At 51.8% G+C, this 25,661-nt stretch overlaps 1 long non-coding RNA gene across 2 annotated transcripts in view; it reads left to right on the plus strand.

Moving 5' to 3' along the window:
• LOC311435162 overlaps nucleotides 1-25,661 on the plus strand; it is a 125,591-nt gene that overhangs the window by 11,711 nt on the left and 88,219 nt on the right. The window contains exon 1 of one of the 2 annotated variants that reach the window (XR_014691972.1): nucleotides 24,461-24,471. The exons of the other annotated variant lie outside the window; for it this stretch is intronic. This is a non-coding gene — a long non-coding RNA (uncharacterized lncRNA). Of the gene's footprint in view, nucleotides 1-24,460; nucleotides 24,472-25,661 lie in introns of those variants that run through there. 2 annotated transcript variants of the gene reach the window in all.

Here is a 25,661-nt window from a genome sequence, read left to right on the forward strand (position 1 = left end):
GGTGATAAAAAGGCCTGCCAAAAAAGGATGGATTTGGATTCATGCAGGGTCCTACAGAGCCAAATGAGAATTGACAATATTAGTCTTTAGGACAATTTTACAGATAAAATTAACCAGAAGAATAAATTTTCAACAGTTTGCTTAATCTAATCTGCTTTCTATTGCATTGAATCTTACTCCCATCCACGGCTGCCATTTTAATACTCACTTCTTTTCTCCTTTCTTGTTTTGTGGAATGAAGATCGGGCACACTGACCAGGATACATGTTGCCATGAAATTCCAGCATAAAAGCACGCACACCTGGTTTCTGTAAAGAGAAAGAGGAATTCCCTTACATAGATTAAAAGCAAGGAGAAAAAGTATCAGCATGTTAAATTTGGGGCCTGAGGTATAGTCTTTGATATGATCTGAGCCTTAACTTTTCCCTCAGTTCATCTGGTTTTGGTCTTAATTGTATTATTAGGATAAGTAAGGAGCAAAGGCTGAACCTCCGTTCCAGACCTGGTTTTGAACTAAAAATAGCCAATGGAAAGGTCAGGAGTGGCTTTTTGCTATATGCTGCGTGGACCTTTGTACATCTGCAGTTCGTGGTAGTGGAATAAAGCAGCTCTCCTGGTTAATAACAGCAATACATAACACGTGCGTAGCACCTCTCATCCTTCAGCACCACGCAAATGACCGAGCACCACAACCAGCCTGCAAGGTGCTCTGTCTGTGGCAGAGAGAGCGACATTTCATCCGGAGGCTGACTGCCTTGGTCAAGGATACATAAAATGCACCTAGGCTACACAAAAGCAAAGGTCAGGGCTGTGGGGTATAGCCGGAGCAGGTGACAATATCTGCACCCAGCCTTCTTTCAGGCAGCGTGTTGCATGTCACAGCCCCTGCATGCTTTTCTCTTGCCTATTTGTGCAGAAGCACTCCACACCCCTGGCTGAATATTTAGGGAAGCGTTTCAGAAAATGATTCAGCTGGCTCTTGGACTGAAGCTGGAAGAGAATGCCTCATCTTTTTCCATGGGAAAACCATTCTGACAGCACTTCTGAGCATTTGCGGGCCTTGGATCAGGGGCGTCAGTGCTTGCCAGGGGAAAAGGAATCAAAGCGCCGCTTTTTGCTGGCCCTGTGCAAACTTACCCTGGTGTGAGTCTGCCCCAGCCCTCTGAGGGGCAACCTGTGTGGAGCAGGAACAACACGAGTCAGGCCAGGGGAGGGAGGGAGGTTCCTGCCTATTGAGAGCACACGGCCACCCTCAGACCATGGCAATTTGTGTATCTTCTGTCCCTCCAGGTCCTGATTCGCCTGGTGGAGGCTGGTTTGCTGCAGCTACCAGGCACACCACCAGCTCAGCTGGTGGAGGTAGGTCACTGCCAAAAGCTCTGCTGGCCCAAAGCACCATTTAAAGCTTGGCAGCCTTCCTTCTGCTGCTTTTCTCTGCCTTTGTGGAGGGGTTTCTCCGTTTGGCTTTTCAAAAGCTGCTGGCAGTGCAGCTGGGAATAAAGAACCAGGAATGGTTTGGGGATTGCTGCCTCGAGGCTGGATGTGACTAACCCTGAGCCTGGGCTCCTCCTGCCACTGCCCCAGCAAACTTTGCACCCCTTAAGCCTTTAAGCTGTACCTCATGCTGTGCCATAAATTTTCACCCCATAAAAGTCAGCTTTGGTGGGCTCCAGCAGTCTTCTTGTTGCTTCGGTTGCTTTAAACTGAAAAAAAAAAAAAAAAAAAAAAAGGATGTGCAAGGGGGCACAGTCACATTTTAGGCCCTGTGTTATTCAGCACAGTCGTGAGGATGACAGAAGGAGACATCACGGCCATGGGATTAAAGCAAAAGGCCCAACACAGCACACTGATTTGTACCGCTCACTGCCACATTCAGCTAGGCTAATGACAGGGAAGTGCCCTAATCCAAAGCTTGTACGGGTTGCCAGGACCTGGGCTGTGAGGTCTCCGTTTCTGGAGTATACCTTGCAGCAGGAGGGGCCAGATCTGCACTCAGGACCATGGCAGGACGCAGGGGGAGCTGCAAGCTGGATAGGAAGGAGCAGAATCTGGGAATATATATCACAATGGTAGAATATAATAAATGTGGTACATATATGATATAATAATCTGGAATCAGATTTCCCCTGAGGAAATGAGCAACCTGAGGCACAAAGAGGTGTGGGAGGGCAAGTGGAGCAGGGCAGGAGCCCAGCAGGGATAAGAGATGCATTGGGTGAGCATCACTCAGGGGAGCATCACTGCATTTGGGCTGGAATAGGTCCACTACGCTTTGAGAAACTGCTTTGAAAACTGTAATTCCTAATGCCCTCATCTAAGCACGCCTTTGCAGCAATGGGAATAGCAGCAGGGAGGGTGACCTGGGCTGAGAAGCTCCACTTCATGCCACAGGGCTTGTTGATTTGAACAGTGTCAGCATTTCCTAAGGGACAGGAGGGGAACAGCTGACCCACAGCTGTAATTTTTCAGTGTGACTTCCTATCCTCCCCCTCCTGAAAGAGGTTTTCTGCCTGCCCAAATAACCCCAAAGGGCTTAAATCAAGAAATTTTGTAGTCAGTTTTTATAAAAGTTCAGGCAACTTCCATCCCAGTTTCGTTATCTCACATGCGCCTGGTGGTTCGAGCTGTGCTGAGTTCTCCTCGGACCTTGCCACGTGCATCCCTCCATAGGGCTGGCTCATGGAGCTGCATCACGGTGAGTGGTGGAGGTTTTTATATTTTAAAAACAGGGAAATCAGCATTTTGGTATGTGCTCAAACCCTTGCCAGGATTATCAAGGACAAGGATGTTTTGAGGTGAAGGTGTCCTTTGCCTCTCTCCTTGAAAAATGTTGTGTTAAGTAAGAGACGTGGTGTTGCCATCAACAAGAGACTAAGTGCAGCAGTGCCACACGTGGCATATTAAAAAAAAAAATTAAAAAAATGTAAGGAGACTTCTTTATCTTCTTTGCTCTTAATTACAGGAATACTATTAAAAGCACAGGTAGAAGCTATTACAGAGAGACATGCCCTGGAAAGGGGAAATCTATAGGAAAGGCAGTGGAAGGATCATTCAGCCAGCCTGTTAAAGCTGAGAAAGAAAGCAAAATAGAGTGATGACCGCAGATGGGAGGACAAAGCAGAAAAGAGGAATGATGCGGGGGGAAAAGAGAAGGCCAGGTGAATGCTGTAAGGCTGGAAGCTGCTGCAGGGATGCTGATTTATGCTGGATTTTTGACAGGGCACCATCAGGTAATGGCTCACCTTCGAAGTCTGGCTTGACCCATTACTGTCATAGGTGGTGGCAGAATTACAATCAAAAGCCAGATCTGATTCCCAATTTCGGAGGTGTTCAGATGTGAGAGCTTTATTTAAGGCTCCCTTTTAATAAAAAAGTGGGCACACTGTGATCAAGGCGAAGGCATTGTCTCCATTTTTGTGATTCACATCTCCCGGCACCCACAATATATGCATTTCCCTGCTCTGATCTGCGCGCTTCTGAAGGACACAGCTGAGAACAGAGTGGGGAGCCGCCGGCTGAACGGCAAAAGGCAGAAATGAAAAAGTAGTTACATTTCATTCCTCCTAACGCCGCGCTAAATTGGTTCTGCAGGCTTCCCTCAGTCTGGAGAGCCGGGAAGGGGAGGGAGAGAAACTTCATTAAGCGAGAGATTCGCGGAGATAATTGGGAGGCCAGGGATAATAGCGGCAGCCCGCATTGTGCAGGGAAAGGAGGGCGCTTGCTTCGTGTTTGCTAATTGAACGAGCAGCGAGCAGCCTTCCGAGGGGCTGGGGCTCCGTCTGCAAGGCTGAAGGGGATGGATGTTTTTACTGGTCTAAATAGACATTAGGGGGCTCCATTTTTTAAAAAATAAGTCTCTGAGCGGTGCTGGCAACACACAAAAACAGAGGCCCGCCGCCTCCCCCACCCTCCTCGCTTGCAGCTGGGTCTGGGTCTTGCTCTGCAAAATGTTTCGGGCAGGGGAGGTGCTGGGTGGGGATGGGGATGTGGACAGCAGGGATGGCCAGGAACAGGCTGCCTGGGGAGCAGGATGGAGGGAGAGAGGCAGAGAGCCAGGGAGGGATTGAGGGAGGGAGGGAAAGTGAGAGAGAGGGATGGAGAGAAGGATGGAGAGAAGGATGGAGGGGTGGAGAGAGGGATGGAATGAAGGATGGAGAGAAGGATGCAGGAATAGAGGGAAGGATGGAGGGGTGGAGAAAATGGTGTAGGGATGGAGAGAGGGATGGAGAGAAGGATGGAGAGAAGGATGGAGGGATGGAGAAAATGGTGTAGGGATGGAGAGAGGGATGGAGACATGGGGAGAGGGATGGAGAGAAGGACGGAGGGCTGGAGAGAGGTCTACACAGTCAGGCAGAGGTGAAGAGGGAGGCACATGAGATCTCAGAGCCCACCTTGTGTGACACACGTGTTACAGCCTGTGGGCTGAAATAATTAAATTCTCCCCCAAGTTCAAGTTTGCAGCGCTATCGTGCAGCCATCGGGGGTTTGCTAAATAGGATTGCGGTCCTGGTCTCTGCGGATTAGATGGTGATCGGTTCTGTTTCTAGAGCTGGCCTTTCTTTTTGTAAACACCGTGCCTGGTGATATTATTTGCACATCCATCCCCTGGTGCCCTAAAATTAACCAGATAACAAAATCTATATCTGACTAATTAAAAATCATTAACTTCATAATGTCTTATTAGCTTCATGCATACCGGCTTGTCTTTCTCGGCTCTCATGAGCAAACCAGAAATGTTTGGGGTCTAATTCTCGCTTGCCCCATGGCCCATTTACTCCCTGTTGGAGAAATAAATCAGAGTCAGGATGAGAGCAGGTTTGGCCTGCACCCACTTCGAGACCTTTTCCACTCCCGGCGTGGCACTGGGAAATTCTGGTGTAAATTCAAACCCCATTTTTGAATACACAATGCTGTGTGATAGGCCAGATCCTGCAAGCTGCAGGAGAAAGCATTTCTGCCGACGTCAGTTATTGTGTTTTTTGTTTTATTTTATTTTTTTTTTTTTTATTATTTCTGCAAAACGCTTGCAGCTCCGGGTCCATTGCGGCAATTAGCAATAAATCACTGCTGGGAGTTTGGGCCGCCGGCTGGAAAGCTCCCAACAGCCAGTTACCAGGAGAGCGTGAGGACACACAGCGGCGTCACGCCTCGTATTCTCCCTGGCTTTAGTGCCGGGGGGAGGAGGGCTGGGCTTTAGTTCCGCATATTCCGTGTCAGGGTGAAAGAAAGCTCCTCGCTGGCAGCACTGCATCAGCACGCATCCCAAATTTGCCTCCTTCCGCTACACGTGCTGCCCCCATGGAAATCAGTGAAAGCCTCGCACAGGCGTATGAGGGCAGGATTTAGCCCATAAATCACAACCCGGATCATAAATACATGTTTGAACCCTCTCTTAATATGATTCATTAAGAAGGAGCTTTTACGGTTGGGGTGGTTTTAATTATCGTTGTGTAATTTTATTGTTATTGTTTCCATTAAACATTAACAAACGCTCCTTATTTTTGGTTAACAAAGATCTTTCTTAGATTGCACAGTAGTTAATGAAAACCACATAAACACATGCAGAAAGATACCAGGACTCTCATTCAATTATATATAAAACTTAACGTAGAAGATCTATAAAAATCCAGATTGTAATGAATCATAAATAAATATGGAAAAACTAACAACTGCCTTGGGTAGAGTAGTAAATTTATAGCCCGAAGATTTGCATTTTTAAGGTCTGCATCACTGTCTGCATTATGTTCTCTCTCACCCACAGAAGATGCACGTTCTCAGCAGCCTGATCTCATTTTCTTCCCTTCTCCACACGAGCTCTGCGGCTGCCACCATAGCAAGACCAAAGTCCACCTTTGCCCACCAGCGTGGTCTCCAAAACTGGAACTGAAACCACTTTTTAACTGAGGAGAGAGAAGTCAGAGGCATGGGTTTCCCAGGTCTTTGGCCACTGCTAGGCTGGCAAGGCATCCCATGAAAGTGTCCCACCCGTGGCAGCCAGAGGAGCCAAGGCTGTGAATGATGGGTTTCTCTCCAGCTGGGGAGATGCCTCATCCCATAGGTACCTCTTTGGAAAACCTCTCTGGTTACACGCTGGGTATCAGCTGTGCAAGTGGTTGGTGTCCTTCACCTGATGGTATTTTTCCAAAAAAAAAAAGGCTGAGGATGACTCCAGGCCTGTTGGCCCGCTGCTGCCAAGCAGGAGGTGTGTAGCAGCTTGTCATGCTGAGGCTGCTCTGCTTTTTCAAACTGGTCTGGAAACAAATTGGCTGTGACTTCCAGCCAGTCTTTGACACTCGATGGAAGAGAGATGGATAAAAGGCTGTTTCGGCTGCTGATACACAGCTCCCAACCCCACTATATATCAAAAATTTTCAATTTCACAAGTATGATCAAGAAGTTGGGAACTCTTCCAGCGTTACTCCAACAAAAGCAAAGCTTTGCTGGGAACGCGGGGATGCCGGTATTTAAAGAGTTAAAGGGTGAGCGAAGTGGAAGGATTTGTTAATGGCAAAAACTGGGAGGCATCTGCTCCACGCCATGGGTGTGTGTCAGTCGGCCTGACACCGCCGTTGCCATGGTGGCAGAGTTCTCCCAAAATCGCACAAGGAAGACAAGGCGGAGGATTGCCGGAGCACGACACGGGAGACGGGAGGCGGCTGCAGCTGGGGGCGGTTTGGCCTTCAGGCTGGGGCTGGGTGCTGTTAGCGGCGGCCAGATGATGTAAAACTGCATCTCGTGAGGCCCGCGGTCTCCTCCAGCTGGACAGATGTTGCAGGGGCTGCAGCCAGCTGTGAGGAGACACGGAAATCCCTGGGAGTTTCACCCAACCTAACCTCATCTCCAACGCTTCCAGGAGCGCAGCACGGCACAGCGAGCCCGTCCCTGCAGCACGGCCAGGAATGAGCCTTGGGAAGTACGGCTTTCCCAGGCAGCACCGGAGTTCAAAACCCACATCTGTGTGTCCAAGGCAGCTGTTTGGGCGGTCAGGAGGTTGGATGTGGCTGCTGCAGCAGGGATGTCCCTCAGCAGCCTGGGGAGGGAAGGGCTGGGAGCCTCGGGCACGCCAGGAGATCGGGCAGGATGGGAGCAGGGAGCCCAGGAGCTGACAGGGAGGCTGTGGAGCCTGCAAAAGGGGAACAGCAAGCTGCAGGCAGGACTGAGGAGCCCATCTCCTGGCTCTACAGTGGGAGCAAACCCTCAAACCTCTGCGGGCTGAGGCTGGCCCGGCTGCAGCACCCGGCGCCAGCAGAGGGGCTGACGCATCGCAGTGCGGCTAGCGAGGATTGCCGAACAAGTCACAAGTATGCTCGGCAAACCACAGGCTTAAAAATAAGGGGAAACACATTTCCTCTCGTCGGGAAGGTGTGAGATGGCGGCGCTGTCTCGAGCGCTTCTTTCCTGGCACGGTGAGGATGGGACCGAGGTGCACCTCACGGCCAGGACAGAGAGACACCAAGCATCTTGGCACGCCTGCCACATCGTGGCCACTGATGCACCTCTACCACTCTTTTCAGAAGAAGGAAACATCCTCCACTCTTCTAGCCTTCGACCAGATGATATAATTTCCTAGTCCTGCTGGTTTCCTATTGCACACGGAGTTAATAAAAGTTGACTCACATGGGCGTGCTTTAACCCTCTGTTTCCTGCTTTGAATCCAGACCTCCAGCACCAAAAGGGGACAACATAAAGTAGACGCTGATTTACACACCGAGAGTCTTTTTAGTTTTAATTGATAGGCTATTCATTTTTGAAGGATCGTTTACGGGTTATTTATTGTGGTCTCCAGTGTCCAACTCCAGTATCAGAAAGATGGACTGCAAACCCTTAATTATACTTGCATGTCCTGCACGTGTGAAGAACCCATAAAACAAAGCACATGCACGCTCCAGGCTTGTAATAGTTTGATGAAGATTTCGAAATTTTTCAAGCTGCCAGTTCATTGCAAAAGATGGATTACTTCTCCTAGGATTTCATCTATCTAATTATTTCTGTCCCGATTACGTAACTGCCCCATATTTCTCATCCTACTGCTGCACCCTAGCTGTACCCAAGGTACTTTTTAGCATACGGTTGGCGTGTAGAAATGGCTGGGCTATGCTTGCAGGAGTTGCTCTTGGGGAGGTGTGTGGTGACTAGGTGCAGAGGCAGCAGCACTGTTGTTTCTGCATGTGGCAGGAAGGTGAGAGCACAAAAAAAAAAAAAAAAAAGCAGGCGTTCAGTAAAGTGTTTTTGTACCCAATCTCTTTGCAACCCAAAGCTGCTACAGGAGAAGACCAAGGAGTGCCCAGCTGGAGGAGAGCCGGCTCAGGACTGCCCTCAGTGCCATCGCACCTGGAATGACCGTCAACATTTCAGGCTCAGGAGCAGAAAGCTGAAGCTGGTTTCCAGCCAGCCAAAAAGCTGCAGGACTGTCCGGGAGAGACCTCCTCTGCGGCACGGCACGGCACAGCACAGCACGGCTCCCTTGCAAACAAAGCCGCAGTGTGTGCTGAGCGGCGCATACAGCTGGCAGCCTCCTGCCCAGGGCTGGAGGACACACATCGCTGTGTGTCTACAAGGAAGGTTTTGTCTGAGCCAAGGGGAGGACGAGTGCTTTCTCGGCTGGAGCCTCAGAGATATGCATGGCTAAGGGACAGGAATTTCTGCCCCCAGGCTCCCTGCATACCGTACTGTAATCCACCCACCGAAGTTTTCGCATCGTGAAGTAAAATAAGACAGTAAGCAAGCTTTCTAACAGTATGACGCTGCAGTCGAGATTTCAAGTGTTGATAAACATAGGTAGGGCCCTCATTACTTTCTGCGAGCAGAAAAATTACCCCAAGCTTCAGTGTTTTTTTTCCTTGTGAGGCAGGCACTCCATGTACTGAGCAACACGAGACGGAGCTCTGAGTTCCTTCTCCTCCCCTCCCTGCTGGCTGCGAGCGCATGGCCTTTATCAGCACCACGGCTGGGCGATTCCCACAGCTCAGCGAAAACACCTGCCATTTGCTCTCCGTGGATGGCAGCAGGCTGAAAACTCCACAGTGCCATGGCTGTGACACCCCCTGCCCCATGCCACCACCCTCCTGGGGGTGCCGGGGTCCCCGCCGTGCCACCCGCAGCGCGAGATGCCCAGGGGCAGGGGAAGGGGCTCCAGGCACCGTGGGGCAGGAGGCGGAGGCATGCTGCCCGCTGGCTGATCCCTCAGCCTGGAGGAGAGCCAGGACCTCCTCTCCAGGGCCTTGCAGAGCGCTCCCTTCCCAGCACGGGTGGCCTTTTCTTAACCCGGTGGCCCCAGGAGGCAGCTGTCCCCGTGGCAGGGCAGGAGAGGGGCACGAGGAGGGCACCCCCCCGGCACGTGGCCCCGGGTGCCTGCTGGGGAGAGGCGTCCGCCTGCAGCCGATGGCTGGGAGACAGCCGTCAGCGCACCTGTGGCGATCGGCTTTCATGTCTTTTACATCTCACTCGCGGGATCTATTTGTGTGTTTCCCTGCCGGCTGCGGGCTGAGGCTGGGGGCACGGGGAGCAGGGCCGTCTGGGGAGGCTTCGCAGGGCGGCTGATGATCCAATTAAGGCAACAAAGAGCCGCCGCGCCGCGATCCGAGGGGCTCGGGAGCTGGGAGTAAGCAGGGAACCGCGGCAGAAGGCAAAGCCAAGCAGACATATGGAACAAGTTACGGCGGAGACGGCGGAGGCAAAGTGCGTAAATGAGTTCAAGAGATGCCTGGGCTTTTCTCGGGAGAAGGGAAGGACCCGAGGGGTCTGCTTGGAAAAGCAGGAAGGAGGGATTAAGATAAAGTCCAAAGATGGAGGCCTGCTGTGCTGACTGGCCTCTGCTTGTTCCTGGCTTTATTTATTTATATTTTTTTTTCGTTTGACTGTAACAGATATTAATGTAATTAAAGGATGCGGGAACTAGTGGAGAGATCTGCAGTGAGTTGAGGGAGAGCAGAAGGGAGTAGGAGTGGGAGCTACCTAGCAACCAACGTGCGGAAGCCAATAAAATGCACAGACAGGCAAAATTCAGGAAAAAAAATAAAAATAAATAGGCCCGGGATAATGAAAGAAGAGCTCAAGCATCTCATCCCCAAAGTGAGACAGGGGATGTGATGCCAGCCCCTGGCTGCTGGGACAGATTCTCACCTGCCCCTGTCCGTCTGTCCCTGTGCCTTATGCAGTGACCTGGCCACCCTCGAGCCCCGGGAAACCCTCCAGTCATGCTGAGTTTAGGGACAGAGAAAGCTCAGGCAAGGCCTGGAAGCCCGACAGCACCTTCCTATGAGTATCTGTGACATTTCTGCTGCTCTGTAACCCCCTGGGACAGCAGCTTCCCTGGCTGGGAGCAGCTCCCAAACCCCTTGCCCAAGGAGGAGAGGACCACAAGAGGTCCCTGCTGTGCTTTGACCTGCTTAAGAGCCTTTTGTACAGCTTCTTTGTAGATAAAGCCGTGCAATTTCTTATTTCTGGAATCGTGACATAATTTCCTTCTCAAGGACTCCGGTGTTGCAGCAAATGGCACAGGGGGAGAGCTTGTCCACCACTGCCTGGGCTTTCTGAAAAGGCAACAGCCCTTCTCCAGCAGGCAGACAAGCAGTTTCCATTTTGAACCTTGCCCTCACAATGTTATTGGATGCAAACCTCATTTTGGTGGAAGTATTTGGAGAATTTTCCCAAAAGTTTGAGCAAAATCGGACTCATCACCTTTTAAATTACCAGACTTTAAAAAACATCAACCTACCCAGATTTGAAAGTTGCCTTGTGTATCCTTTCTTTAAGGGGTGACTTTATTTAATAAACTGCTGTTGATAAATAGCCACGCTTCCCACGTAGGCAAAAAGTGTTGACAAGACATTTCTGAGGAAATACGGCAGCATTAAGGACTATATGACATAATTAGGGGAAGGAGGGTGAAAGAAGCTTTTGCCCTCTCGTGGCTGGTCGCAGTTAATGTCACCAGTGGTGTCACACATGTCACCTTGCCATGCACTTTCCCCCAGGCCCTGGGCAAACAAAGCCATGGGACTGAGCTCTGCTGAGCACTTTAGGGCTGGATCTTATCCTTGTATTTCCTTGTGCCCCATTCCCACACGATGCTCGGTGCTGAAGCTTCTGCTGTGGCTTCCCTGGGTGCACACGGACAGCTAGAAGTAAGCACATTCATGCTTTGCAGGAGCAGGGGCTTGTTTTGCAGTAATGGATTTGTTGCAGAATTATAGCTAACTAGCTGTGTCTTCTGAAAAAAAAAAATAAAATAAAAAATAAAAATTGGTTATGCTGGTTTTTGAGTTTCAGGCCATTAAAAATTACCCAGAATGTACAGTCACTCAGTAGCAGCTTCGTAGATAAGGATTTAATTATAAGCCCTGCACTCACTTATACTCTTTGAATACCAAATGCATTTTGTGATTGCTTTCAGAGCACGCTTTTTTTTTTTTTTTTTTTTTTTTTTTCCCAGAAATTTGAAGGCAATTGAGCAATTTTACAGTCTAGAGTCCTGATTCAGCAGCCTTCCCTGTTCAGCAAAGAAATGATGTGCTTAACTCCAATGGGACTTGGGCATATGCTTAATTGGGACCAGCGTTTAAGATCACATTAAAATTAAAATCTTAATTCTTGTGCCATTTTCCAGCCTCTGTGTGGAACACAATCTTGTTCCATGATGCAAACTTTTATGCAAAGAGGTCTCTGTAAAATCTCTGCTTTGCAGCGGAGAGTCGTATGTGCTCTGCACAAAGCCCAGAAGGTTTAGCAGAAAGTTTACATGCGGTTTGAATGGAAAACTCTTTGAATAAAATGCGTGTATTACAATATATGGACGTTTGTATTGCATTTGAATACAATGTGTGCATTCAAAGAAGGAGGAAGAGAAAAGAAAACTTTGGAGATCCCCCTGGGGGGTTAGCTGAGTAATTCAGAGTGAGAAAAGCTGAGAGGAGGCTCGTAGCTGGAAATCTTCCTTGTCCGATGACAGCTTCCAGTTTCGCTGTTATGTTTTTTACATTTCTTTCAGCCTTTCTCACTGCTTTTTTTTTATTATTTTTTATTTTTTCCTTCCCCATCCCACAACCAGACTCTTGGAGAAGTAGATGCTTCATGACAGCTTCGCATCACTGAGCTGGCCCAATGCACCCATTTACTGCATCAGAGACCCAGGTTCAGGTACAGGCTCTGCTCATCTGGAAGATTTGTACTCAGTCTTTTCCTCATCCTAACCTTTGGCTAATGGCCAGGCAAGGCTGATACTATATCCTCCTCCAAATTCTGGCTTTCAGTAGAAATTCCATCTTTTTTTTTTTTTTTTTTTTTTCCCTGTGAAGGTTTATACAGCAGCTGCTTGCTCCTGGGGAAAAAATCAGCCCTGACGAGCATGCATTGTCTCACGGAAAAGTCATTTTATTCAAAAATTTCTAATCAAGCCGCAGCCAGCACGCAGGGCTTTGTCCTGTCCGTCTGACGGAGGCGTGATCCGTCTGCAGGCTCTGAGGACTGCTGAGCTGCTGAGAACTGGGGACCTGGAGGTGATGGAGAGCCAGAGCCCCATGCCTGGGATCCGTCCTCCAGAGGAACCAAATAAGTTCCGGGCCCCCATTCTCACATCCTTTCTGAGCACCCTGCTCACTTATGGACACACTGTTGGGACCCCAAAAGTCAGAGAGCATCCTGAGCACCCAGTCAGATCAGAAGGGTATTAACATCACCTCCCGCGGAGGACATCAAGCTCTGATGGGCTGGACTGGTCCACAGGGCAGGTGGGAAGCACCCAAGGGAGCCACATGTCCCTTCCTGACAGCACATTTGGGGACAATAATAGGTGGCAGCGTGGTTTTGCTTTGGGAAAGTTCCTGCCAGCACGTTGCACTCCGCTGTGCTGCGAGGTAGTGTCTGGATATTAAATAAGGCGCGCAGAGGTTTTCCTCGCCATTATAATAACACTGCAAACTGATGTGTTATTTATTGTCATATCATTTTTGCCAAGGGCTTTAGCTTGTCTATTGGTCGTTAGAGGCAGAAGCATTTGCAGAACAGTTTAAGAAACATCTTGCGCTGCTATTCCTCAGCCACCATTTCCAGGCGATCCACCTCGGGAAAGCGCCGAAACTGCCGGCGCGCAAAGCGCTGCCAGATGTAGAGAGCAAACGAGCTGAGAAAACGAAACACTTTTTATCATTTCTTTCAGCTATAGCAATCCTACGTGTTGCTTGTAACAATGGCAGGAATGAAATTTTCAGGGGGAAGCGAGATCTAGGTGAATTTCAAAACCCTTTTTTTTTATTATTTGTTTGTTTGTTACCACCAAATCTGGAGCTTTTGCCTGTGTCCAGGACTGGTTGGGACTCCCAATGACATGTCCAACCCCACGCCTGTGCCCTGGCCACTGCTGCATGCCAGGACCAAGAGCAAGCAACCTCTGAGCACTGGGGGCTTGTGGCGTTTTCCTTCTCCCCCCTGCCCATGGATTTGTGCATCCCCTCCGTCTGTAACCACTGGCTACCGGCTTTTGTCATTCAGAGGCTGATATCCCCCTGTCTGCACCATTATCGGGCTCTTAATATTTAGCAGCCTGTCGGGCAGCCATAATTAGCTTCTCTCCCCAGCTCGCTGTGGTTTGGAGGGCTGCAGAAGACATCAGCAAGGCAGCTCAGGCTGAAACGCGCCGGGGTTAGAAGGAGGGTGAGAAGTGTGCCCTTTGCGATGTGCCTGCCAGCAGCTACGAGTGTTGGTGGCTGATTTGGGGCACAGCACACCAGCAGGGCCCCCACAGCCTCTCCAGCCATGCTCTGGCTCCGTGCTGGCTCCCCTCTGCCCGCTTCTTGTAGCAGAGCTGGGAACAGCGAGGACGACAACCCCAGTCCAAGCTGCCTTAATTTCATCTATCCACAGCCAACCCCAAAGTTTGCCCCCCCTTTCTCCCTCCATTTCCCATCTGCTGTGGACCACCAGCACTGGGGGGTGGCCGTGAGCTTGTGCCTGATGTGGGAGCATCGCGCTGCGACCCGGGGCAGACCCGCCTGCCAGGAACAACAACCACGGGTATTTTAAGCAGCCGGCCGAGACTGGCTGAGATAAAACATCGTGGAGGGGCATTCCCTGCCAGTACAAACAGTATGAATCACAGAATTAGTAACACAAAGCTTCAGAGCCGTTCCCAAAACAGGACGGGGCTCTGCAGTCTAAAAGCAGCACGGGGCGGTTCGAGGAGGGCGAGACTGGTTGGGGAGGATGAGCGCGGCCGAAAGAATCCAATTAGTGGTTTCGCTTGTGGGTTTTGCAGCGCTTTATGACCTCCCTGGCTGTGTATATCCTCCGAAGGTTGGCCTGACCCGGGCCGCTGGGATGCTGGTGTTAATTTCGTTTCTGTCTGACACAAGCCAGAGCGGCCAGCCCGGCGCGTGGACGTGGGCTCTGACGGCAGCGCGTGGCCTGGTTCAGCCATTTCCAACACGAAGGCAAGCCTCCAGTGCCCGCAGCAGCCTGTCACATCAGATATCAAATATTTGGAGAAAAACACCCCCAAATGCCCCCGATTCGCCCGTGTTTGCCAGCCCGTGAGGGCCCTGGCACTGCAAGGCTCCTGCTCTGCAGATCAGTGTGGTGCAGCCTTGCTTCCCCGGGCAGCTGAGGTGAGAGCTGCACGGATATTTAATGGTAATAACCCTCCCATTCAAGCACTCTGCAGACATTTACTGCAGGCAGCAATATCTCTGTTCTACAGATTGGGATTTTAAGAGAGACAGGGATAACCTGAATTGCCCGCGGTCCCAAAGGAGCAGCACGGTATATCAGGACTGCAGGTCTCGTATCCGTGCCTTGCAGACCTGTGCAAAGCCTGTTAGACAAAGCCTTTCCGAGCTAAAAGAAGTCTTTGAGGAGACCACTGATGTGACTCCCATCCTCCGTACGTTTGGCAAATTGCTTCCGACAGTCCCTGTGCTGCTTTTGAGACCTGTCCCGAACCCCTGCAACTCCAAATGCTTCTCGCCTGCCACAGGTGACCCCCAAACCTCTCATTAGGGAGCAGAAGTGTTCTTAAAACTAGACAAAAATGAGTCATTTATTTTGGAAATGCTGTCCCGTAATGCTCTACAGGATCAATAACGTTCACATAAAGAGACTTCTGCAGGTGATCAGCTCAGTGATGCATCGTTTTGATAAAAAGGTCTCCTTCCTGCCTTTGGTGAGAGGCAGCCAACGTTACTCCTGTCAGCCTGAGGATGTTGAATAAGGGAAATGTGTTGAGGAGGGGGTGATTTCCTCTGCTTCTGGTTCAATTCAGGTGGTTTTCTGATGACCTGTTTGCAAGATCTCAGGCCTGGGAGGGATGCAGTGCCTGCCACTGCCTGCCTTTATGCCCTTGGGCTTATCCCGTAGCCCACCACCTCCTCACGCTCATTAACTTAGGCTTAAGGATGACTGGCAAGGACCCCTCTGGCTGTGGGGTCTGCAGTATGCTGGGCTTCCCCACGAGCTCCCCAGGTCCCCCATGCAGGGGCAGGTGGGGGGACCCAGGCATGAAGAGTTAGCAGAGAATTGAACCAGGTCGTGGTCCGACAGCAGCTTGAGGGTGAATCTGCTGGCACCACGTAACGGGGTGTTAATTCAGGCCGGGAAGAAGCTGGCTGGAGCCTGGGAAGGGTGCTGGCAGCACGGGAAGGCACGGACACAGCCCCCAGCCAGCCCTGCAGAGAGCTGGGATGGGGTTTGGGGCGTAAAGCTGCGCTGGCGTACCGAGTGCTGCCGGGCTTGCACAGCAGTCCTTTGTGTCCCTAATGAAGGGAAGGAGCAGGGCTTTAATCCACAGCTTTGTGTATAATCAGATGCCGTGTTGTAAGGCTCTGGAAAACACACCAGAAATAATAATTGGGAGGAAATAAAAGGCTCGGTTCCAAACAGCGTGCGATTTTAAAGAAGGAGCGAAAAGAAAGCGCGCGGGATGCGAACGTCCCAAGGAGGAACTTCTAATCCCTTCGCCCCGAGCCTGCAGGGGGAGGGCCAGCATTTAAACCCGCATGAAAAACTAGTTTGGATGCAAATGAGAGATAATGGTCTCAGGGAAGGAAACAAGCAGGGGGATGAACTTTGGAGCTGGAAGCCCCCGCTGCAGTAATTAGCGACGGGCTCGCAGCCCTCGGCACCCGCGGAACAAAAGGGCATGGGCGCCGAGCTGGCACACCACGAGGGATCATTACCCAGGACGCGAGGCTGCAGCCTCGGGCAGGCATAAAAACCCCAGCTGGGGTTTGTGGCGTTTAATGGTTTCCAGAGCCCTGGCGGGTTTGGCTGGAAACTTCCCTCGGCGGCTGAGCCAAAGGGGTTGGGATCTCTGTCCCGCGATGCCCGTGAAGACAAGTGCTGCTATTCTTTAACTCCCCGAGGCTCAGAGGATGGGTCAGGAACAGGGAGACAGGCTGCAGGAGTGCTGTGATTTGCCCCAGGAGTTAAAACCCTTCCCATCCCACATGCCTGTGCTGGCCTTTTGGAGAAGGAGGGAATGCGGCAAGCCCCAGGGTCCCCTGCCTCATGGAGGGTTTGATTGATCTGCTTATTGCCATCATGCTACTATTTATTAATTGCTCTCAGAGAACAGCTGCTCAGGACCGTGGCGTTGGATCCTGCTGAGGCCATCATGGCTGAAATCCCACCACACGGTCCAGCAGCTTCTGGCACGGCAACCCCCCTGCTCCTGCCTGTGCCATGCTAAAACCTGCCAGCCCTCCCCTTCCCCACGCGTGGTGCAGAGACGTTTGCCGCGGGTACGCCTGATGAGTACTGTATGTGGCCACCTCTCCGTGGCCGCAGACAGATTTGTTGCAGATTTACATGCCGAGTGACCTGCTTTCTGGATCCCGGCGGAAAAAAAAATAACTCCGCTGTCAGCCGAGTGATGCATTGGGCAGGCAGCCCTCGGGTCAGCCCAAGCTCTAGGTTCCCAGGCCAAGGAATGTGATTTGGCCTCCTGCTTTTGTGCCTCAACAGCACCAAAATACTGCCGGAGGGTCCCAAAACTTCACAGCACCACTGAGCATCCTGCTGCAGGGGCTCAGGGCTGGGGGCTCAGGCTTAGCCCAAACCCATCCAGCCCACATCCCCATGCAGACTTGTCAGAGGCTCTGCGAGGGATGCACGGGGAGGAACGCCTGCCTCCTCCAGCGATCCTCTCCCTGTCTGGGCTGCAGTGATTTGGAAAGCAGGCAGCAAGTCTGTTCCTGCTCTGCTCGGGCCCTATTTTTATTAGTTTCATCCAGCGTGTGCCAGGGAAAGTCCTGAAGCTGGCCACAGGGATCATTTCTTTCTCCTCCTGCCTCCCCCAGGCTGATGCCGCCCGGCTGCCTGTGCTGCCCTGCTCTCCTGCTGCTCCTGCCCTGCAGCGCATCCCATGCACACGTGTGTGTGTGTGCAGGGAAGGCAAACAGCCTCAGGCTTTCTGTGGTCACCTGCAGCTTCCCAGCTCTGCCTTTGTGGATGCCTGCCCCCGTCCGCCTGCCTGAACCCGCGCTGAGCTCCGTGCTGGTGGCAGTGAGCCCAGGGCTGCAGCCCCTCCATCAGGACGAGGAGAAGGGAGAGCTGTGCTGGTGGCTTTGGGGCTGTGGCCTTGGGAAAGATGCAAATGGTCCTAAAAGAGCTGGGTGCTGCTCCTCCAGACACCAGTCCCTGCTCTGATGCAGTGTGTCCCATTGCAAAGTGTCCCACGAGGTGGAAGAAGCCCCCAGCTTTTGGGGACAGAAGCACCCTTGTTTCAGTCCAGGCCTTCACAGCAGGCTATCCAATAGCTGGGAGAGAACCTGAAGCTCAGAAAGGGATGGAGAAAACTGTGTGTGTCTCCTACAGACAGCAAAGTGCTAACGTGAGGAGCCACCACCTGCCCGAGGCGAACATATGCCACTGGAGTTGCAGGGGGCACAGCTCGGCAGGGCTCTGCTGGCTGCGGGTGGGTGTTTTTTTTTTGTTTCAACTTCTTTCACGATGAAGAAACAGCAGAAATCCCCAGCCAGATTCTCCTCTGGCATCGCCCCAGCCACGTCGCTAGAAGAATGCCAGGAGCGGATTCTGCTCCGGGACTCTGCTGGCTCCGAAACGTGAGCAGCACTGGGAAAAGCCACTGCCAGCATCCTCCCGGTGCTGCTGCAGCCGGGGGGAGCAAAAAGCAGCAGAGGGGGAGAGGAGGATCGTGCATCCAACAGAGCTATTCCTAATAACTGCTCCTAAAAAAACAGGCTTAACTGCACCCGGTGCAGGCCAGGGCTCTGGGTGTTCCCGTGTCTGTCAAATGAAGCTCTGCTAATTGTCGCTGAAGGCCACATTACGCCTGGCTTTATTTTTCTCCCTTCTTTTCCATCAAAAGAAGCCTGGGTGAGCAGCCCCGGTTTGCACAACATCCCCTGCCCCTTCCTCATGTCATTTTGGGGAGCGCAGGCAAGTTTCAGCGGGGGAGCCAGACCGCCCCAACAGACACCCCAAATCTCCCAGAGCACAAAAGCCCAGCACCAAAGCACAGGAGAAGCGTGCACCAGGATGGGATGAGCTGTGTTTGCAGTCCCTATCCCCCCTCCTGGTCCTCTCACTGTTTCATGCTAGCACAGGGGCATCCATAAGGCATCTTTTTGGAGCACTCCCCACCCTGCTCCTCACTTTTACCCAGCACCGACAGCTGTCGCACCATGCCAGAGCAAGCCTCAGGAACCACCAGCTTTAAGCTGGCTGCCGGGAAGATGTCCCAGATGCTAAATTTTCCAGCTGAGCGTGTCCCAGTGAAAGGGATGCTCACAGATCAACCCCGTGGCATGCTCCCTGCTCACAGCACGAGAAATACCTGAGACAGACAGGAGAGAAGGGCAGGGGATTTTCCCCGTGCTCTCGGTTTGCCACCCCACGTCTTTGCACAGGCTGGGCACGCAGCAACAGGGCAGGAGAAAGGACAGCAAGTTCTCCCTGCTTGCAGAGCCACAAAATCCACAGGATAACCATCACCCTTTTTGCTCCAGTTACCCAAATCGTCGGGGGGAGGCCAGCACAGCCCGCCCTGAAGGTCAGAGCTGCCGGGATGTTCCCGGCTCTCCCTGCCAAAAGCACCGCTGCCGAAATTGCACTGCTGCAAATAAACCCATCTTCTGGCTAATTACTAGGGAGCGGTTTAACCTCTATTTTTAGACAGGCTTGCAAGCTGGCATTGAAGATTTTTTTTTTCCTCTTTCTTCCTCGCACACATTGTGAGCGGTGCTGGACCGAGCTTGGCTTCCAGCATGGTCAGGGAGCGGAGGACAGCAATGTGCTTGTGTGCCAGAAACACTTAGCGATTGTAAAGACATCAGAAATGTTAGCCTTAGCGCTGCACGGAGGGAGGGAGAGGCGTTTTTCCAAGCCAGGAGCCTGTCCCCAGCTCCCCGTGCCCACACCATGGCCTGTCCCCAGCCAGGGACCCGCTCCCACAGCCTGAATGCCCTGCTTAGGTTGTCCCTCTGGGTTTAGCACTGTTCCTGAGGCAAGGCAGAATAATAAAGAGGAAAAAAAAAAAAAAAAAAAGAGTGAGATCTGGGTCAGTACATTTCTGTGTGCATTGTAAATCCTGCACGCCCCTTGCAGCCGCTGCTGCTGCACCCCAGGGCAGGGAGTCTCAGCTGCCTGCCGAGCTCCTCGGAGGTCTCGGGGCTGTGTCAGGACAGCAACCCTTCCCGACAGGGGACCTGGGAGGGCACGGCCTCCACACAGCAGGGGCAGCACCTTCAAAGGGGCCAGAAGCCCGCAGGCACGGCCCCCTCCCCATGCAGGAGGCAGAGCCCCCCGCCAGGAGTACACCCCGTCCTGCTCAGGGGGTTAACCTCAGTCCCCAAAGCCGGTTAGGCAAATTAGCATAGTGGCTAATTAACTTCCCTTGCAGCAGGGCTAATTAGCTGCGGCACGGTGCTTGGCTGTGGCAGCTAGCCAGCCCCCAGGCGAGGGGCAGCCCTCGGGGTGAGCAGCCAGGAGACTCCTGAGCCCTCAACCCATCCCACCTGCATCCACCCTGGGGTGCGGGGAGCTGAGACCCCCTCCTCTGGCTGTGGAGGCCACGAGAGGCTCTGGGAGGCTGCACTTCTGTGCCCGCAGGAGTCCCTGTCTGATTTTCCATCAGTTTCAGCGGCTGGAGAGGAGAAATGCCTTCGGTATTCTCCTCCTTCCCCTCCCGTCCCAGCAAACTGCATTTATTTTACCCTCCACTCCACTCTTCCCGGGATCGATGGCTCGTCAGGATGATGAGTTAGTGCCTGTAGTGACAGTGGCACTTTCCATTACTGCTGATATACCTGGGGGACACCCGTCTCCCAAAGACTCATCAAGGCTAGGAAATTCAGCAGAGGCTACCACCATCACATGCAATGGAGCCACCCCGAAGCCCCGGTCCTGCAGCATGGGCAGAGCCTCCCCGGACCTGCCAAGGCTCCCGGGGCACCAGCACAGCATCGCAAGCATGGAGCACACTGCAGGCTTGGACCTCGCTCGCTGCTGCCTTTTTCCCTCCTCCCTCTCTTTCCACTTAGTGATTTCCTCACTGAGAGCCATTTGGATAAACATGCCTAGCTGGGGAATGATTTCTTTCCCTGCATATCTTTCATAACTAGCAGGCACCAGGTTGGTGGTTATTTTATTTATTTTTTTCTTTTGAGGTTGCATTATTATGACATTTTAATTGGCTCAGGACTACTCAAGTCTCAAAGCCAATTTGGCCCCGGCGTTTGCGAGCAGAACTGCTTTCTGTCTCCATTTTGATAGATACTTTGTGCCGGCCAAAATGGCCTCGCACTAAATAAACCAAAACCTCCCCTTGTCTTACAGCTCATTGCTGAGCCAGCGCCTTCCCCTTCCCGGCTCCCTTTCAGCCCGAAACCCGAACCATGCCTGCTTCCCCGCGCTGCCTCTTCCCTCTCGCCTTTGTTTCGCCACCGCGCAGGAGCTGCGTAATTGTGGGATTTCAGGCAAAGAGGAGGCTGCACGTCACAAACCACTAATGAGCGGGTTGATGGGGATATCGCCGAGGGACGTGGGGCCAGCGGCGTGACAGCCAGCCCCGTGGCGTGGGCAGGGGCTGCTCCGCTCCGGTGCAGCCGGAGGACGCGTCAGGGATGTGCAGGCAGCGAGGCAGCGTGTCCCTGTGTGTGGCAGCACTGATCTTTAATTTGTCACCCTCGCAAGGAGCTGGCCTTGATGCTGCTTGATGTCCCGGTGCTCCTCCCTGCATCGGTGCGCCCCAGCACCCCCAGGAGCCTCCCTGCCACTGTGTGCTTTCCTCCCTCCGTGTGCCTTCCTCCCTCCTGCTGCTGGGATTTCCCCTCTGAACACCGCTGCTGATTGCCAGGCGTTATCAGCAGCACCTGAGGAGAAGGCTTAAATGAGAAACACAGCACCCACCCGCCTGCCCCAGCCCTTCCTGTAGTCTCCCCCCATCCCCAGCGCATCTCCATGTGCTCCGGGATCGCTGCTGGAGGGCTTCTGATTAGCAGCGGCCAAAACAGCCCGCTCCAAGCACCCCGATGGCTCTGATCCAGCCACGCAGCACACATCAGCACCAGCACACCAGGGACATGCATAATTTATCCAGCCCACCGCTCCGGGCCTGGCTCACACAATTGCCAGCAGCAATAGCAAGGCGGCAGCGGTGCCTCGCTGCGCGGCGGAGGCGAAAAGCTGCAAGCTTCCTCCACGCTGATGCCCAAACCATGTGTTTTTTCCCCCTGCCTGACCCAGGCGTGCCCGGTTTGGAAGTGTTCTCGGTGAAAAAAAAAAGGTGCCAGGTCCTCAGTCTGAGCTATATTTTGGGGCTCCAGGAGGGGGAACACGCGCAGCAGGGGAGGTGGGCAAGCCGTGCCGTGGGCTTGGGTGGGACCTGCATGTTGATGTCTGTGATGTATCACCCCAGGACCTTGTGTCAACATCTCCCCCAGCATTTCTTCCTTGTTTTTTTAACAACCTGCCAGGTGTTGCTGCAGTTCATGACCTGAGATACTTCTTTTTTTTTTTTAATTTTTTCCCCCCTTCTTGACTTCATGCTTTCAATATGATTTACAAAAATTGCTTATAATAAGGCTCATTCAGCAGCTGGATAATGGTTGTCAGGAGTTAAGAGACACTGTGGCATGTTTAGCACAGAAGCATATTGTGTATCTGGGTCCCAAAGCACTGGGGTTTTAAGGCAGTTTTTATTAAAGATGGGATATGCAAGGGTACCGATGCGGAGAGGGCTCTCCGGGTGCCAAAAAGGGCACTTCTCACAAGTGACGTGGGCTGGAAGATGAAGGAGGGGCAGTAAACGGCCTCAGCAGCCAGTACACGGCTGTAAATCCAGATTAGGGGAAGAGTTCAAGGTCTCAGGAAGGCTGCGTTAATCCCTTCATCACCTTGGCCTTAAATACTTGAACCACCAGCTCGCTCCCCACGCCCTCTTCAGCAGCTGCTGGCTGCTGAGTGGGGACAGGGATGGGGACAGAGATGGGGACAGGGGTGGGGACAGGGGTGGGGACAGGGATCGGGATGAGAACCAGGACCAAGAGGGATGCTTTTAGCTGGGGGAGCACAGCTAAAAGGCAGGGTGAAGGGGTGACATTTCCAGTGGCACCGATGGGGAGGTTTTGGCCAGGGCCAGGAGGACAGGGCAGGGGCCACCTCCTGCACGCAGGGCGTGGAGAGCAGCACCTTCCCTTCTGCTCCCTGCTTCCTCCTGGCAACATGACAGCCCCTGCTGCTCCTTTGGGGTGGTTTCATTTATTTTTGTTACACTGGGAAGAAGGGATGTGGCCAGCGGCACTCAGGTTTACCCTGCTGCCAGACTCGCCGCGCACAAGCCAGCGCTAAGCCTGTGGGCTAATTGGCTTTATTTATTGTCTCTTTTGTGTTGTGCATGGGTTTATTTGTTGCTGCTGCTCCTTTACTTATTTGTTCGGGGCAGGCTTTTTGTGTGTTTTTTTTTTTGTTAGCCTTCCCCTCAGGAGCCTCTGCAATTGTCCCCTCACCAAGAGCACCAGGCTGGGTGGTGATTTTGGGCACTGCCTGAGTTTGGGATGTGGCCAGTGGAGGCTGTGGGCAGCCTGGTTTTCCAGAGTACCCCGGGGGGCTGCATTAGGGAGCCCCTGGGGATGCTTGAGGGGGCCAGGCACCATGGGGCTGTGCTCTAGGGTTTTGCAAGCAGGGCTGCCGGAGGCTTGTGGTCCTGCTGGAGCTCTGCTGCACAAAGTGCTGGGTAATCTGCAATAGGAGCTTTTCCTCCTGGCAGGAGAGCCGGTGGATGCCAGCCACATGAGCGTGTCACACTTGCAGGCCTCTGCTTCTCTTCCCAAATTCAACATCCCTAACAATTTTGTAAGCTTTTATATATATATATATATATATACACACATATATATATATATGTTTTGTTATTTGTTACCAGCAGAATCTTCTTCATTTTTTCTTCCTTTTTCCAAAAAGTGAAATGAATGCTTCGTTTCTCCTAAAAACAAACAGAAAACATCCTTTGTGTTGCTTTTTCTTTTTTCCCCAGAAATGGGGGAGGGTTTCCATTGTAGCTGTCCCATAGCTTCTGGTTCTCCCCGGGGGGCAGAGGTGGGGACGCAGCTACCCTCAGCAGCAAGCCCAACCCCACCACTACACCCGCACAGAAGCATCACTCAAGCCCTTCCCGAAGCCTCTCTCAGCCAAAAGTAAGGAATACTCTCACGTCAGTCAGCTGTCTTCCCTTTCATCCTCCGCTGCAGCATCTTTTCAGAAAACCGGGGTAATTAACACGGCTTTGCCTGGTCCTGGCCATCACTTTGCACTGTGCTTTCTACACGCCTGCTGCCTGCTTTCTGTAGAAGAAGGGGGAAGAGTGAAGCAAGGAAGAGCAAAAGCAGAGGTACCATAAAAGCCCCTTCCAGCCCAGGGCTGAGCAGGGTGCTCGAGGCCGGCAGCCAAATCCCGGGAGCCAAGTGATGGGATTAAGGAGTCAGCCAGAAGCGCTGTCCCCTGGGCATGATCAGCCCGTGCTAACGCGTTCCCTAATCCCAGGCACAGCTGAAATAATCTAAGAAGGGATTAGCCAGGTCCAGCTGGAGTTAAACTCCCCGTTCCCCATTTATTTTTGGTAGGAGGGGGTGAAGAGACCTCCATCGATTCAGTGCCTCATCAATGTCCCCACACCCTCTTATTGCCTCCCCACACCCTCATCAATGTCCCCACACCCTCTTTCTTGCCTCTCTTTGGGGATTCCCTCTTATGACTGTCCCACCACCCTCTTTTGGGTGTCCCATCATGTTTTGGCCTCAAATCTTCTCTACAGCACTTTTCTGAGTCCTCAGGCACCTGGCCAGGAGATAGGGATGCAGAAATCTATCTTAGCAGATGCGCCTGCCAACAGTTCCCAAATGCTCTGGGTTTAGGACAAGTTTAGCACTATAGGGTGGCATTTTTTCCCATAAGAGCAGAGCAAGCTATTTTATCACTTCCATCCAAAAATAAATTTCTGACCCACAAAGTGCGAATAAAACAGTATCAAATTGTCTTTGAGAAATCTCTTCCCGGGATTTCTTGGCTTAACCTAAATTTTCAATGGGGTAAATCAGTGACTAGTTAGGGAACAACCTTTGTGAACCTTTCACACAGCAATATCTGATGGACGTGAAAAGCTACAGGGTTTGAGGAGCAGTGAAACAGTTCATTTCGTTTGTCCCCTTTTTACTTTCTCAGTTTAATGCTCACGCACGGTGGGTTTGGATACAGCACTGAAGGCAGCTTCATTTGGATTTTCATCTGGATTTCTTTTAGTGAAACTACCAGTGAAGGCTTGTTGAGTTTGCAAAGCTATGATAATGTTCCTGTTATTCTTAGATACTGTGAAAGTTTGTTTTTAAAAAAAAATATTTTTTTCTTCCCAAAATTTCATAGTCTACCTTTAAGTAAGAAAGGAACGGAAGAACATAAGGAATGTTAAAAGTTTAAGCAGATATTCCCAGACCTTCAGAACAGCTGTTTCTTTTTTTTTTTTTTTTTTTTTTTTTTTTTTTTTTTTTTTTCTTAAAGAGAAGAAACATGTAATTTTCAGTCTCTTGAACACTTTTGGATCATTTTAAGGTAGCAACAGCACCGCGGCAATGACTCTCCTTATTGCATTTGGATGCCTCTCTTTGTCACCTCTGATACAAGGCGCTCTGCATTTTGGCTGGAATATGGCATCCTCACAGCCCCATATCTGCATGGATATATCTGCCTCCCTGCACAGAAGTCATACACTGCCAGAAAAAAACCTGGTCAATGGGATCCCTTGGAGCTGCCACCTCCCTGGCCACCCCAGTGGTTATGGGGCAACTTCAAAGGGGTTGGGGGTGGCAGTAGGCAGGAGCAGCATTGTTGGCCCCTCGTGGGTACCCAGGCACAGAAGCCTCGTCCTTCCCTCTCCCCGACATTGTTTCATGATGCTGGCAGTCATCCAGGCTTGTCTTATTGCTTCATCATTAATGTCCCACTGCAACAGGCTGGTTAGGTGAGCAGGCACCTCTCCCTTTAATGAGGAGCCGTGTCTCCATGCTGCATCCCAGAAACTTCTGCGTAGGCTATAAAAACAGGGACGGGTTGGAGAGATTGATTTATTTTTCCCTGGAAAGGCCACCGTGCCACTGGGCTGTGAAATGATTGATCAAATGACCTTTTTTTTCCCCATTTACTGCCCTTCCCAGAGACCC

The sequence above is a fragment of the Aythya ferina genome (genome assembly GCF_964211825.1).
Source record: "Aythya ferina genome assembly, chromosome: 1".
NCBI classification, from domain to species: Eukaryota; Metazoa; Chordata; class Aves; order Anseriformes; family Anatidae; genus Aythya; species Aythya ferina.